Genomic DNA, 16,371 nt, shown 5'->3' on the forward strand with positions numbered 1-16,371 from the left:
ACACCCATTGAATACCTTTTAAAAATATTTGACTGAGGTTTTGAGTTTACCAGCAGAATCAATCCCTCCAGTCAATAAAGTGCTCTATCTACCAAATAAATTTCTGCCAGATAATGGACACTCTATTTTGGACTCTTCTCAGGAATCTGTCTCAGATTCTGCCACTTTACGAGTAAACTTTCACATCTTTGAACAAGATTTAAATATGCTGAAGCATTTATATTTTCACAACTTGGAAGGCAGAGAGTATGGCTATTTCCTGATTTAGCAAGAGTGACTCAGGAGAGACGTAAAGCCTTTTTGGCCTTGAGGCAGGAGGTCTTATCTCTGGGTGCCACTTTTGTTTTACGTTATCCTTGCAAATGTATAATTAAATATGTGGGCACTAGATAAATGGGACACAACCTCCCCAGCATGCTCAAACCAAGCTGAATGCTTCTGCAGACCCTGAATGGGTTCCCTGCAGTCAGGACTGCTTTTAATAACCTGTCTGGTGATTTCTGGAGCTCATTCTGATCAGCCTCTGCTGCGACACTTTGCTTTTGTCCTTTGCAGAAGAAATGTCATGAAGGAAAGGCAGAGATTATAAATAAAGAACATGTGTTTCCTACCTCCGCTATTGAACAAGAGAGAATTAATCTGTCCGATTTTCACTGGGCCTTCTAGTTTCAGCTCCAGCCTGCTTGTGCTTTCAAAAGAGGCATAGCAGTGTGAGAGGTAAACAAAATGGAAAATCAGGGAGGAGGGAACACCCACCAGTTCTCTTTCAAAGCCAGTTAAGAACAAACAGCACCACAGGTCAGATATCACAAGAAACAGCTGCCTGACAGAGTGATAACTGTTGCCAAAGGGTCTTTATTAATGATACTGTAAACCCCCTAGTGGTGGAGCGGGTAATTACAATAAGTAAAGAAATACATATATAGGAATGTCACAGTTTCAAATCGGGTTCCCAAATAAACTCCACGCAACCAAGCGATTTGACAAGAAAAAAATATTAAATATTTTATTAAATGGTAAAGTAAATAGAAACACTTGGATATGTTCCTTAATGTTGGTACCAATTGTTAAAGTTTGATAGTATTAAATAAAACTAGTGCAAGGTGTTAAATACTTTGCGATAAGTTACAAAGGCAATAAGATGTACAAAATTACAATTACAGCTACCAAGACCCTGACCCCACTTCTGCAATAGCACAAAACATCCCAAACGTGTCCACAACCCCAATTATGGTACTCAGATCTGATATTAGTAGTAGTAGTAGTAGTATATATATATATATCTCCTATATAATAATTCTCACCTCCAACGTTCTAATGTGCCTGGTACCGTGGCTCCCTCGGAGGTGGTCTGCTAGGCAGTTTAGAATGCACTGACGTCAGTGATGTCACTGACAGCTGATTCCAAGGCAAGGGGAGGAGTAGGGAAACACGTGGAGCGTGTTTCCCTACTCCTCCCCCTGCCTACCAATCAGCTCTCAGTGCCCCCCCTTGGCGCAACACCCAAGCCCCTCCGCCCCGGCGCAGCACCCAAGCCCCTACCCCCTGGCGCATCACCCAAGCCCCTACCCCCCCCCCCTCTCGGGCACATCAACTCCCTCACCACCCACAGCCGCCAATACTAACGCTGTCCGGCTGCTGCTGCTTCTCTTGTGGAGCAGCAGCGGCCGGTACAAAAAGAAAAAAGCCAAAAAAAGATTTTTAACCTGAAACGCGGCTCTGTAGACAGCCATCTGGCATTGGCTGTCGTCACTGCAGCCGCTCCTCCTCTCCCCTCCACGTCACTGCCCCTGCAGGAAGACCCCGGAGGAGCGCAGCGACGTCAGAGGGGAGAGGAGGAGCGGCTGCAGAGATAACAGCCAATGCCAGATGGCTGTCTACGGAGCCATGTTTCAGGTTTAAAATCTTTTTTTGGCTTTTTTTCTTTTTGTACCGGCAGCTGCTGCTCCACAGGAGATGCAGCAGCGGCCAGACAGCGTTAGTATTGGCGGCTGCGGGTGGCGAGGGGGTTGATGTGGCGAGGGGGGGTAGGGGCTTGGATGATGCGCAAGGGGGGTAGGGGTTTGGGTGATGCGCCGAGGGGGGAGGGGAGGGTCGCTGGACATGGGTGGCTGGAGGGGGGCAGGGGGAGGGGAGGGTCGCTGGACATGGAAGGCTGTAGGGGGGGCAGGGGAGAATGAAGGGATGCTGCAGGGGGGGCAGGGGGAGAGGAGGGTTGCTGGAAATGGGTGGCTACAGGGGGGGCAAGGGGAAAGGAGAGGAGGGTCATTGGACATGGGTGGCTGCAGGGGGGCAGGGGAGAGGAGGGTCGCTGGACATGGGTAGCTGCAGGGGGAGAGAAGGGTTGCTGGACATGGGTGGCTGCAGGGGGGGCAGGGGGAGAGGAGGGCCGCTGCACATGCGTGGCTGCAGGGGCAGAGGATGGCTGGTGGGGAGGGGGTCCTGAGACCAGATGAGTGGCTGCAGGGGGGGAGGGGAGACAGGAAGGACGCTGCAGGGGGGGGATTACCTTGCTAGCGCCCATTTCATTGCCTACCGAAACGGGCCTTTTATACTAGTGCTCGTTGTGTGTGCTAACCTCAATCAAGGGACCTTGTGGGCTAACTAAATTCAAATAAAAAGATGAGCAGGGGAAATTCCTATCTAGCCCTCCCAAAACATGACCCCTTTTCTTTCATTTTGTTATACACCCTCTACTCAAACTGATGAACTACTAAACTAAACCTCCTAGAGGCAGACCCTTAACTGCAGGCACTCACAGGGCTCGAGGCATAGGCTGGGCAGCTCCTTCCCCAGGGCAGGCTGGCTTAGGTGTGGACACTCGAACCAGCAGGCTTCTGTGCTGGATCCTCCTGAGGCAGACACTCTAAAAAAGTACCTTTGGAGTCTGGGCACTCAGTGTGTGTGTGTGTGTGTGTGGGGTGGGGGGGGGGGTGTCTCTCTGTCTCTCTCTTTAGGCTAGATGCACTAAACAGTCATTAGAGCCATAGGCGCCCGGTATAAGAGGCTTGGACAGGCTAAGCCTCCCCTGCTGTGCTCTGAGAGGTTTAAATTGTTGATTTACCTCCATCCTCACAGCAGGAGCTGCAGTGAAAGCCCTCTAGCCTTGTGTAACCAATTGTAGAAATTGGTTTATGGTTTGTTTACCTTACTGCTGGGAGAGCAGGGGGGGGGGGGGGTTGGCTGGGTTGCCAGGGAGATATTTAAGGAGGATGACTTCCTGACCTGCACTGAGAACAGATAGCAGCAGAATCGGACAACCAGACAACAAAGGTAGAAAAGATTATTTTATTTTCATGATAGTGTTTGGAACATGTCCACTTTGCGAAACAGGTGCTCAACATTAAAAGTTTATATTTATTTACTTATTTATGGCATTTTATCCCACATTAAACATGAATTAGGGTGTTTTATGGCTCTACATGAGAATTGTGATATTATGATCCCTTGTTTCATATTGTTGACAGTCTGCATTTTCCGTATGGTGGTATATTGGTGTATTAGGTTCTGCCCAGTGTAATATTTATGGTAGAGTAAGGTTCTGAGTGTGTTTTTGCACAAAGTTGTGCATAGTGTTTTGCAGTTGAGCGATTGTGCTTAGAATATGCTTTGAGCAACCACTTTATTCTTTGACATATACATATCTAATATCTAAATTTAATAAAAGGTATTAATTGTGACTTTTATTTTTATTAATTTTTTTTTCTGTGTGTTATCAGATAATTATGGATTTAAGCTCCACCCCTGGCCCCACCCCTAACCCCGCCCCCTTTAGCCTCCCCAAACAGATGGGCCACCGACCGCCTATGATTAGAGCCCTTCCCTTACCGATTCCCTTAGCGACTCTGTAAGGAACGGGCATGCATTAAGGAAAGGGAATGCAAATGAGCTGCTCGTTGTAGCTCACTTGCATTCTCTATTCCATCGTTAAACAGTCAGCCAATTGGCCGCTGCCGCTCCCCCCTCCCTCTGCATCGAAATGACAGCTTCCCGCAGCACCGGCTTCCCCGCCATCCTCCGCACCCCTGTGGCCCCACCCCCACCGTCCCCCCCTGAGGTCGTCGCCGCCGCTCTCCTCCTCCGTCTGCCACTGGGCCAGGCCCTCACAGCGCCTCTCACCTCCGTGTGAAGGCGCTGCAGCAATTATTTTATTTTGCGCTTATTACGTAATTTTAATATGAAGCAATATTACTTCATTTTCATCATAAGCATTGTGACTCTGAGAATGTGTTTCACAGCAAAATCAATGACCTTATTTTGTTTCTCTTTTTCCTTCGATCACATGAAAACCTGATGCTAAATTTTGGACTTTCACAATTTTGGGGGTTTTTTTTTTTCAGTTTGTCCTTGAGAATTCAATTCATGAATCCCATTTGCAATAAGTACTAGGGAACATGAGGATCACAGCGGGATGTTGGGGGTGGGGGGGCCTACAGTAACCCTACATTGTATGATCCTCCCTCCACCATCAGTCCTCAGGATAAGAGCCCCCCTCCCCTCCTCCAGATCTTCAGGTGCCCAGTTATGATCTGTGGAAAAGTTGGCAACCCTAAATTAGCTTACTTCTGCTGTAATGTTTGTCTGATAATCATAGATTTTGTGTGATAATCATAGATTGGAAGGCACTATCTCTGTTTCGTTTAAGGTAGGGTGGAGATTAGAGAAAGTATAAATGGCTGTTTTCCCACCTTTTTTTTTTTTTTTTCCATATCATTTTATTGATAACACTGAACATATCATATCAAATAATGCAAACAATACATATAAGAATGTCATCAAGTTTATATATTTTCTCCCTCCTCCCCCCCCCCCTCTCTCCATTCCCACCCTCAACTATTCCGCTACTAGTTCTATTAACAATTCAATATCCTGCTTCTCACAACGGGTGTCAGGGTATCCCAAAACGGGAGCCAGGTTTTACAAAACTGGTCTCCCTTCTTTGAAGCTAAGTCTCCCACTTTTTTTTTTCCAACATACAGCATTGCATCATAGCACCGCGCCATTGCGGTGTTTCGGGTGGGTCTGGTTGTAACCATAGTTGTAATATGGTACGTTTGCCCATCAAGATTACTCTTTTCAAGAACTCTTTAAGTCTCTCTGGTGACTTGCCACAAATTTTATAGACATCAAATAATTGTCCCGGTGTTGGCTGCCAATGTATGTTCCACATTTGCGATACTTGATGTCCGAGTTTTATCCAGAAGGGCTTTACCCTTGGGCAGTACCAGAACATATGTCCCAAAGATGCCCCCACTGTTCCACATTTTGGGCAGTCATCTGTTGCTCTCAAAGTCGCCTTGTAGGCCCTGTGTGGTGATATATACAATCTCATGAGAAATTTGTAATGCATTTCCTGCCAGGTTACATTCTCCGTCACATTGTACACACCCTTTAGGCTCAGTTTTATCTGTTCTGGATCCGGTTTCCATCGGAGCTCCTGATACCATTGTTGTGACACCTGCACGTAGTCAAGTGTTTCCTGTAAGTCTCTTAAGTGATGATGAAAGTATTTGAGTGGCACTTTTAATTGTGCTTCTAGACCCAGCATCTCACTCATTGATTCCCATTTTTGTTGGGTAAGATCCATGGCCGGCAACGTTCGTATATAATGTTTAAGTTGCAAATATTGAAAATAGTCTTTTTGTTCAAGTCCAAATTCTGTGCTCAGGGCCTGAAATGTTTTAATAACCCCTGTCTCCGACACTACTTGGAATAAATATTTAATACCACACATCTCCCATTTCCTAAACAACGCAGATTTTCCTCCCTCCGGGAATGCTGAGTTACCTTTAATGGGTAATAATGGGGACACCATGCTATTCCATTTGTTTTTTTTACTCAACCATTTCCATGTTTTCCGCAAGGGGTTCAATAGAAATCTATATGAGCCTAGGCTTGGGAGTTCCTCTGGAGGGGCCAATAAGCAAATCCCATTGGGGCCATCAGCCTGGTCTCCACTTTCGTACAGGAGAAAAACTCTCTGGAACGAAACCAATCTGATAAATGCCTCAGGTTACAAGCAATTGAAATAAGTTTTAAATCAAGCAGCCCCAGTCCTCCTTTTAGGCAAGGTCTCATAAGTTTGTGTAATCCAATGCGTGCGCGTTTTCCTTGCCACAGAAATGTTGTAAGGATTTTTTTTAGCCACCTCTCCTCTTTATATCCCAGTACAGCGGGAATCATCTGGAAAGTATATGTCCATTTGGGAAAAATAAACATGTTGTACATGGTGATTCTTCCCCTCAAAGACAAAGGCAAGCCCTGCCACCCCTGTAGAGCCTCCCTTGTATGCCTCATTAAGGGGTCCATATTTTCCTTGTACAACTTTGTTAGATCCCTCGGTACCTTGACCCCTAAGTACTTAAGTGAGCCCCGGGCCCACTGAAAGGGAAAGGGACCCTCCCACTCCTCTTGCACTGTTTCTTGTACTGACAGGGCCAGTGATTTTTGCAAGTTTAATTGCAGTCCTGAATAGAACCCAAATTCGTCTATGACTTCTAGTAGACGTTGGACTGAAGTTTTTGGTTGGGTAAGTGTGAGAAGCATATCATCAGCAAAAGCCAGGGTTTTAATTAGTGTCCCATGAAGCGTAACTCCCTGTATGTCTGGGTCCAAAAGCATGGTACGCAATAGCGGTTCTAAATATATAAGGAACAGCAAAGGGGATAGTGGACATCCTTGTCTAGTGCCACGCTCTACTCCAAATGGCTTAGATCTGGTACCATTTATTAATAATTGTGCTGTGGTATTTTTGTACAATGTTTTTATAGCTTTTAAGAACCAGCCATATAAGCCCATATATTCAAGTACTTGGAACATATAGTCCCAGTTAACTTTGTCGAACGCTTTGGCTGCATCTAGGCTAACCAATATGAGAGGGTCCCCTGTAGCTTGCCCATATGCCACTGCCAATAGGGCTTTCCGTACCTGCTGAACTGCTTGACGGCCCTTAACAAACCCCACCTGGTGGTCTCCAATTAATACTGGCAAGTGGTGCATCAGTCTATTTGCTAAAATCCGGGATAGAATCTTTACATCAACATTAATGAGGGAGATGGGCCTATAGGATTCTACTTGATCCTTGGGTTTGCCTGGTTTAGGTATTAGGGTGATCAACGCCTCATTCTCTCTGGGTGAAAAGGCTCCCCTGGCGACCACTGCTTCTAAATAGTCAGTTAATGCTCCACATAATTGTGGTGTTAGCATTTTGTAATACTCATTGGAGAAGCCATCCAATCCTGGTGCCGACCCTATTTGTAAATTTTTTATTACTTTGAATACTTCTTGTGTTTGTAGGGGTTTAGATAGTATTTGACTGGCTTCCTCTGGCAATCGTGGCATTTTTGCATCCTCTAAGTAATCTTTAGTCAGGGGGCCTTGGACCCTATTTTGGGAAGTATACATCTGTGCAAAGTGCTCATGAAATGCGTTTACTATGTCCTGTAATTGATTAAACTTGTCTCCCTTGGCATTTTCAATTAAAGGGATAAATCGCTGTGTGGTAGTTGCTTTTGCCACCCTTGTCAATAATTTCCCAGATTTGTTCCCAAATCTTTGAAAGTTCAGACGTCGCGCTATTAACTGTTTCTTTGTTTGCTCATGTATCAGGGAGTTCAATGCTACTAAGGCTGCAGACATTGAGTCTCTATTAATTGTTGTTGGGTTACCCAAGTATTTCCTCTTGGCCTTTATATATGTTGTTTCTAGTTGTAATATTCCGGCTGCCAGGCGTTTTTTCCTAGCACACTGAAATGCTATTATTTCTCCCCTCATAACCGCCTTAGAGGCTTCCCAATATATTGTAGGAGAATCACATGTTATCGAGTTTGTATCTTCATATAATTGCCATTTTTCTTGCATGTGTTCTAACAGTTGCTTATCTTCGTATAAATATGCCGGGAATCTCCAATTATTGCTTCCTCCACTACCCCCACCTATATTAATTTCCACCCATATCATGCTATGGTCCGATATTTCCATCGGGCCAATAGTGGCTTTCTGGACTTTAAAGAACCAGGATTGTGATATTAGTATGTAGTCAATTCTGGACCAGGAGGAGTGCACTTTAGACTGATGTGTATAGTCTTTTGTTGTGGGGTGGAGGGTGCGCCACGGATCAATTAATTGGAGGTGTTTACAAAGCATTGGTATCCCCTTCCCCTTACCTGACCCGGGAATAGTTGTGGGTGAGGATCTATCTAGAACCCCCCTTTTTTTCCCTTGGTAATACTACTATTATTTAAGAACATAAGAGTAGTCATACTGGGTCAGACAAATGGGCCATCTAGCCTAGTATCCTGCTTCCAACAGTGGCCAATTCAGCTTACATGTACCTGGCAGAAACCCAAAGAGTAGCAACATTCCATGCTACCAATCCCAGGGCAAGTAGTGGCTTCCCCCATGTCCATCTCAATACAGACTATGGACTTTTCCTCCAGGAACTTGTCCAAACTTAGAAAAGAGATGGATGAGGGGCGATATGATTGAGGTCTACAAAATTCTGAGTGGTGTAGGACAAGTAGAAGTAAATTGATTTTTCACTCATTCCAAAAGTACAAAGACCAGGGGACACTCGAGGAAAGTACATGGAAATACTTTTAAAACATATAGGAGGAAATATTTTTTCACTCAACGAATAGTTAAGCTCTGGAACTCTTTGCCGGAGGAGGTGGTAAAAGTGGTTAGCGTATCTGGGTTTAAAAAAGGTTTGGATAAATTCCTGGAGGAAAAGTCCGTTGTCTGCTACTGAGACAGATATGGGAAGTAACTGCTTGCCCTGGGATTTGTAGTATGGAGTGTTGCCGGGATTTGGGTTTCTGCCAGGTACTTGTGACCTGTATTGGCCACTGTTTGGAAAACAGGATACTGGGCTGGATGGACCATTGGTCTGACTCAGTATGGCTACTCTTAAGTTCTAAACTTTTTTAAAACCCAGGTGCACTAACCCACATGAACTTCATCTCATCTCAACATCACTCTGTATTTGTAAACACCAGCACGATGTAAGCCACATTGAGCCTGCAAATAGGTGGGCAAAAATGTGGGATACAAATGCACATCCTCTGGCAATGAGTTCCAGAGCTTAACTATTCATTGAGTGAAAAAAAATATTTCCTCCTATTTGTTTTAAAAGTAGTATCATGTAACTTCCTTGAGTGTCCCCTAGTCTTTGTACTTTTTGAAAGAGTAAAATATCAATTTACGTTTACCCATTCTGCACCACTCAGGATTTTGCAGACCTCTATCATATCCCCCCTCAGTCATCTCTTTCCCATGCTGAAGAACCCTAACCACTTAAGCCTTTCCTCCTACGGGAGAAGTTCCATCACCTTAACCATTTTGGTCGCCCTTCTTTGAACCTTTTCTAATTCTGCTATATCATTTTTAAAATATGGAGACCAGAACTGCACACAATTCTCAATGTGTGGTCACACCATGGAGTGATGCATAGGTATTATAATATTCTTTGTCTTATTTTCTACATAGTAACATAGTAAGTGACGGCATAAAAAGACCTGTATGGTCTATCCAGTCTGCCCAACAAGATAAACTCATATGTGCTACTTTATATGTATATCTGACCTTGATTTGTATCTGCCATTTTCAGGGCACAGACCGTAGAAGTCTTGCCCAGAACTAGTCCCACCTCCTAACCACCAGTGGTGCCACCCAATCTCTGCTAAGCTTCTGAGGATCCATTTATTCTGAAAAGGATTTTCTATCTCTTTACTAATAATTGCTAGCATTCAGTTTGCTTTTTTAGCTTTCACCACATACTGGGCAGAAGATTTCAGCATACTGTCCTCGATTATACCTAGATCTTTTTCTTGGGTGCTGACTCCCAGGGTGGAACCTAGCATCAAATAACTATGTTTTGGATTATCTAGGTGACACATGAGTTCCGTCACCTTTGCATCAGCCAGGCAAGTAACCAATCCTTACATCACCAGCCACACAACTATCTACATGCCGAATGACTGAATCTCCAAGTCATATGACTATCCTAATCTTTCCCTCCTGGGCAGATGCCCCTGGAGACATATCCTTAGCGCAAGAGGATATTGCACTGGATCACTTCCTGTTTCTCCAAGGTGATGCTCTCCCTTCAGGTGACTTTTCTCCTCTATGGCAGCACAGAGGTTGCCAGACTGTAGGTGGGACCTCTACTCTGTAGGCCTCCTCTCTATACCTCTCTGTCTGCCTCAGCTCTGGAGATTGGACCCATTCTCTGAGTGCTAGGAGCTCTTTGCACAGAGTACACACATATAACCTCTTACCAAATGGGAGATAATCAAACATTGAACACTTGGTTCAAAAGACTGGATAGCCCCCATCTCACTGCTGGACTGCTGTCTGTATTTTCTTATTGATAATTTCTTAATTAAGTTGCTAATGGAGTAGGAATTTATAGACTGACGTCCCCTACTTGTAATTTATTTTCTTCACCTTTTGTTAAGATCGATGCACTACCTATTTTAAAAAGGTCATTAACGAAGAATTATTTTTGTTTTTTGGGGAAATTCTACCTTCAAATTTGCGGCACCGCGATGGGATCAGCAATGGCCCCTGATCTTGCAAATCTTTATGTTGAAAATTTTGAGAATACTTACTTACAGGATTTTCCTTTTTCAGACAATGTCATTTTTTATAAAAGATATATCGATGACATTTTTCTTCTCTGGCGTGGTGAACAAGACATGCTTCCGTTTTTTTTTGGATTGGCTTAATAATAGAGACTCTCATTTGAAATTCAAGATTAATATGGATAGTAATCAAATTAGTTTTTTGGATTTATTAATACAGAAAAAGGACTATGGTTTTGCAACAACTCTATACAGGAAAAGCACGGATAAAAATGCCTTTTTAGAGTATACTAGCTTTCACAATGCATCCCTTAAACGCAATTTACCTTACAGTCAGTTCTTGAGACTAAAGAGGATATGCACGGAATTTGATGATTATGAAGAACAGTCCAGTATTATGAAAAAAAGATTCCAGAAAAGAGGGTATCCGAATAAACATATGGAAAGTGGATATACAAAAGCGAGCCTGAAGACAAGAAGTGATTTATTGGAAAAACAACATGTGAAAAAGAAACCAGATGTCGTTTGCACTTTAAAATACTCTCACTTAGCGAGCGATATCCAACGAACGATTAGGAAACACTGGCATATCCTGGCATGAGTGTTTCAAAAACAAAGATCTAGTGGTGGCGTATTCTAGGAATAGGAATATTAAAGAAAAATTAGTTCCATCAGCACTTCCTATAGATCCTTTGGATAGTTTACCCACAGTTACGCTTGGACATAAACAATGTGGTTGCTGCAGTGTATGTCCACATGCCATAACTACCATCATATTTCAAAATCCGACCAATGAGAAAGAATACAAACTGCACCATTCTTCAGATTGCAACACAAGTGGAGTCATTTACATTATCGTATGCCCGTGCCATATGTAGGCAAAACTAAACGTGCAATCAAAACACGTATTATAGAACAAAGAAGCTGTATTAATAGAGAAGTTATGAGCGCTCCTCTTGTCCAACATTGGAAGGAGAAAAATCATGTAGTTACAGACTTGAAATTTCTTGTGTTTAAAATCATAAGAAAATCATGGCGCGGTGGTGATTTTGATAATCACTTACTAAGAGAGGAACAAAGGACTATTTTTGAATTAAATACAGTCAGTCCATATGGACTAAATGTGGCCTTAGAATGGGTACATTTCCTCTGATTATATTTGTCTATATAAGTTTTTTTTAAGTGTGCAATCAATCTAAAATAGATATTTATTCTTTAGGTACATATATATTTTTTATATGATATCCAAAATATTTCATCTATGGATAAACTATACCTAATGTTTTAATGACCTTTTTAAAATAGGTAGTGCATCGATCTTAACAAAAGGTGGAGAAAATAAATTACAAGTAGTTCTTTTAAGTATATGTTCTGTATTAACTTATTATAACACACATTTATATTAATCTTTTTTTATCAAAACATTAGAAAATTAAGATCAAAGAGATGTTAATGATTTGACAACATTTTACTTTTTTATAAGACCATGTTGGAGTAGAGATAGAATTGTGATCATATAAATCTTTTTATCCAAATCTTTTTATTATTATATATTTATTTACCTGTATAAAGATGCACACCATTCTGTATATTTGTTCACATTACTGTTATGAAAGTTTTTTGCTTCTATTTTGGTTTCCATTTAAAAATAGGAATGTTCCAATCGGGAGCTTGATTGTTTTTTTTACCTCCCTTTTCATTTTTTCTAATTCCTTTTTGTCATATTTGTTTCTTTACGCTGGTTTAATTTACCCTTGTATTTCCATCTGTTTCTGTATTGTTTCATTAAACGCATTTTGTGACATCATTTTCTAAGACCGCAGCAGCTGCTCACATTGACTTTCACCACATAGGATACTTCCGGCATGTGTCGGATGGGATCACCCCCTTTTCCTCCCAGCATGCTATATATTCTCACTACTTTGCCGTCATCACCATTTGCTCTGATAGTTTGTATCCAGCATATTCTGTTTGGGTAAGCACTTTTTTCTTCTCCTCACAGTGCTTGATTGTGATGTCTCTCTATTATCCTCATTCAGTTTAGTTCATTATTTATATTTTTCTGACTTGCTTGTTTTGGCAGCATTTTTTATCCCAACCTTTGTTTGCACTGTTGAATTTATTTGGCTCTGTATTTACTTTTAGATGCCCCTTTTTTATGTAGTTTCTCTTTCCCTCCCTGCCCAGCATTATGTTGATACATTTTCAGCCAACGTTTGGTTCCCTTTTACTTTCTCTGCCGGTTCTATCTACTTTTTAAGTATCAAATGGATACTTTGTTACCAGATGTTTGTTTTTAAACCCATCATGTTCTCATTCCTGGCTTGCAGTACTACGTGATCAGTGAGTTGACAACACATATACATCTTCGTTTTGCATTCATTACTTGGGTAAGCATGAGGTTTTGTTTTTAGTATATTGTCATTGCATGATACTAATATATAAAAATGCACATGCATTTAATATTAATTACCCTATTTCATTTTTTCTAACAACCATTTATACATCATATTTTAGCTGGCATATAAGTCCAAAATTATATATATACCTGGAATACACATAATATTTATATTTTCATATTTTTATATTATATATTTTTTGATTTATATTAGCAGAAGCCAAAAACTTTTTAAATCTTTTGAATATATGTATGCTGTTTTAATGGTTATTAAGCATATTTGAGCATATTGACCTCTGATCAGAAAATTAGTGTCTATTGAATTTTCATATCTCTATATGGATGTGCATATATGTTTTTATTGGCATTATTTATATGTTATATGTTTTGATTTGTAGTGTATTTATTGACCCCTGATGCAGACGCTTTTTAGCGTCGAAACACGGCCTGTGTCGGGTCGTTATCTCTGATATAATAAAGACTGTTGGACTCACGTCTCCAGTGGTGAATCGTCTATTAGTCTCTACTCAACTATCTCAGATCAAATATTTATTTCAGATCAAATATTAAGGTTTCCTTGCTTACAGTCACTTAAATCTACCTAGCCTTTATATAGCTTATAGGATTTAAACACTCTTAAACTGAAATTCACCCTTTTCTATTCTTCATAAACTTCAAGTAATCCTGAAATATTCAGATCCTTTTCTCACTAGAGAAACTTCAATCGCCACCAATCTCTTTTCACTTATATTTTCTCATTTACCACAATCAGGCACTCTTTTATAACTTCAGTCAACAAACACAGGAAGTCACTGCTGGATGTCTCTCTTGGCAAAGGACAGCTCTCACTCTGTTCACTTCCTGGGCAGATTTCTTAACAGAAGCTGATCATCCAATCAGAGAGCGCTATTTGAATGCAGATTAACATACAGACACTCATGGGAATGTTTAGTGAAAAACACCGGACTAATTTGCATATGATTTAAACAAATCTGAGCATATGACAACCAAGTACAGACTCCTAGCACCTGAATTCTGCAATTAGATTTAAGGCAAATACTTTTAAAACTTATTTTTAGCACCTTTAAAATTTCAGGTTCTCTTTAATTTGAATGCTGTTTCAAGCTCTGAAACTCACCCTGACTGAGGAGCTAGCCCCAAACTGAAGCATAAATAGCAATCTGGTTGTATTCTCAGGTAACTTGAAGAGCGTGCCTGCCTCAATTAATACTGTTCCTTTGCATGAAAAGGGGAGGGCAGCGGAAATAGGAGAATCACAAATGCAGGTGAAAGATTTTGCAAGTGAGCAGACGCAGGGCAGTGGCGCCCCCCTGCGGCGCTTACCTCGCTTACTGCATCAGCACGGCCCTGCTAAGTAGACTATTTCTAAGAGCTAATTACTGGCTGATAGCCTTTAAATTCCTAGCCTTTGAATTGATTTAAGGCAGTTGCATAGCCATGGGGGGGGGGGCCCTCTGGACTCCCCAAATTGGATTCAGGCCCCCCCAAGGTTTGCTGGTTTGGCTGGCGGGAGTCTCCAAGTCCTGCCAGCAGAAGCCTTCCTCCATCACCATGCTGCCTGCCCTGCTTCCCCACTCCCCCCCCCCCCCACATGTATGCGCAAAAGCTTTGTGTATGCTCAATTTCATTAAAACTGAGCTTGCGCAATGCGGGGGGGGGGGGGGGGAAGCAGGGCAGGCGGTGCTGAAGGGTTCTACTGGTGAGGGTTAGGGACCTCCACCAACTCAGATATGCTGAATGTGACCAGAGGAAATCTGAAGTTGTACTTTGAATACCTGAAGTTTCACTATATAGCAGCTGCATAATCCCAGGGAGTAACTAACAAGGAACAGTTGATTGGGATCCTTTCAGATTCTTGTGACCCTTGTGACAAGGCAAGCCCCAGAGATTCCCCAGTGAAGCACTTGAGCCCAGAACTATGGGTCCCAGAAGTCCTTGCAAGAATGAGAGAAGAGAGTAGTCCTAAAAAAATGGAATGGATTCCCAGCCCCAGCAGAGGGAGCAATGGCTCGAGGCAGGGTGAGCCTGTTACTTCTTTCCCCACTAGAGGGCGAGGGAAGGATGAAGCTCAGTTCCCCTGGCTTCACCATCAGTAGATGGGAGAGCAGATTTCCTGGAGGCTCTTAGTCACCAGGAGAGAGGGGAGATGAATGGAGAGAGAGATTCCATGGAGTATGTGGAGGAAGGAAGTAGCCTGTCACTAGAGCTGCCTAAGGGAGAGGAGCCAGCTACCATGGAGTGGAAGAATTCAAAGGTTGCCCTGCCCAGCACTTGAAGGCAGTGGAGGAGGCCACACCGGGCGTGGTGCTGAGAGGTGGGAGAAACTGCCAACCCTGCTCCTTACAGGGTTCCCTCTGTGCTGTGAAAAGGCAGGTGATTTGTGGTATTGGTTTGATGTGCAAAGACTGTCCATTAAGATTTGTTCTGAACTGTTGTGCTATATTGGAAGTGTGCTGAACTCTTACTAAACCCTTCTGAAGGAGGGGGAAGGGAAAGCTAATGCCCTAATAGAAGACCTGAGCGTTTGCTGAGGGATTTTGGGACCTGGACTGTACCTTTTTTCCTTTTGTATATTAAGAGGGCTGTATCTTTTGTTTTGAAGAATATGTTATGATTTTTGGTATGAAATTGCCCTGATAATAAAATACTTTGGCCCTGAGGTCCAGTATTAGCAGCAGTCTTTCCTGGAACCCTGGGAGCCCCGCAGGCTTGCTGGCTCCACCCCAGAGGAGGAAGCGTACCCCCCTTTACACCCTCACTGGCTCCTGTTGGAAGCAGGAGGCTGGGCTTGATGGAGCTTTGGTCCGACCCAGTTTGGCACCTCATGTGTCAGTGTTCCTGTGTCTTCCTCCGCTGGTGACTGTAATAAACATTTTCCTGTTGAAGATTTGGGCCACAGGTACAAAAGTTCCCATGTGTATATTTTTAGTTATTAAACAGAAGGCACTTTTCAGTTGTAGAAGTTACTTGAGCAAATACCTTTGAAAAGATATAGAAAGAGCAAAGGGGGTAGTAAGGCAAATTCAGAGGCACCAAAGAAAGCTAATTATCAGTTTCTGTTAAATCTTTCATTTGCAAAACAATCCATCACTTAAATCCTTTCTATATTTACACCCTGTATACCTCGAAGGTGAAAAAGTCATCTTTTTAAGCAGTCTCACTGTTTCAGACGCTCCATCCTTGATATCTTTGTTACTTTGAGATGGGTCTTATGTCCATTAAAGTCACATCTTATTCCTGGGAACTGGGAGTGAGGAACTAGAATGGGATTCCCAGAAGAGCATGTCAGGTACTTCCAAGCACCCAGGTCGGCAACTAATTCTAATTTGAATTCCTACATTTCTATACCGAATTTTCCCAATAAATTGG

At 42.5% G+C, this 16,371-nt stretch overlaps 1 protein-coding gene across 5 annotated transcripts in view; it reads right to left on the reverse strand.

The window, feature by feature from the left end:
- The window catches only part of LOC115468267 (olfactory receptor 51E1-like), a 74,306-nt gene that overhangs the window by 39,163 nt on the left and 18,772 nt on the right, over positions 1-16,371 (reverse strand). For 3 of the 5 annotated variants that reach the window (XM_030199846.1, XM_030199851.1, XM_030199850.1), the window contains exon 1: positions 612-711. The exons of 1 other annotated variant lie outside the window; for it this stretch is intronic. The gene's annotated coding sequence lies outside the window, so the exon portion shown is untranslated. Of the gene's footprint in view, positions 1-611; positions 712-16,371 lie in introns of those variants that run through there. One more of the 5 variants, XM_030199847.1, reaches the window with a different exon arrangement.

This window comes from Microcaecilia unicolor, chromosome 4 (assembly GCF_901765095.1).
Source record: "Microcaecilia unicolor chromosome 4, aMicUni1.1, whole genome shotgun sequence".
NCBI lineage: Eukaryota > Metazoa > Chordata > Amphibia > Gymnophiona > Siphonopidae > Microcaecilia > Microcaecilia unicolor.